This window comes from Odontomachus brunneus, unplaced genomic scaffold (genome assembly GCF_010583005.1).
Source record: "Odontomachus brunneus isolate Ranch 3 - 2012 unplaced genomic scaffold, Obru_v1 Obru_scaffold_305, whole genome shotgun sequence".
NCBI lineage: Eukaryota > Metazoa > Arthropoda > Insecta > Hymenoptera > Formicidae > Odontomachus > Odontomachus brunneus.
In genome coordinates, this window is record NW_022639755.1 from 38,007 (window position 1) to 38,226 (window position 220).

The following is a 220-nucleotide window of genomic DNA, read 5'->3' on the forward strand; positions in this document are numbered from 1 at the left end:
CGTGAAGGAGCTCCGTGCCGGGGGAGACCAACAACATCTGGCCAGGGCCATAAGATTGGCCAAGGACCAGGCCCGTCAGCGACTCCTCTTCAGGTGGACTCTCCATCTTGAGGGGGCGACGGGCCGGTCAGGAACGAGGGTCGCCGAGGCCATCCGGCCCTGTCTACAACAATGGGTTGACAGGGTCCGCGGAGAGCTGTCATTCCGGACGACACAGGTA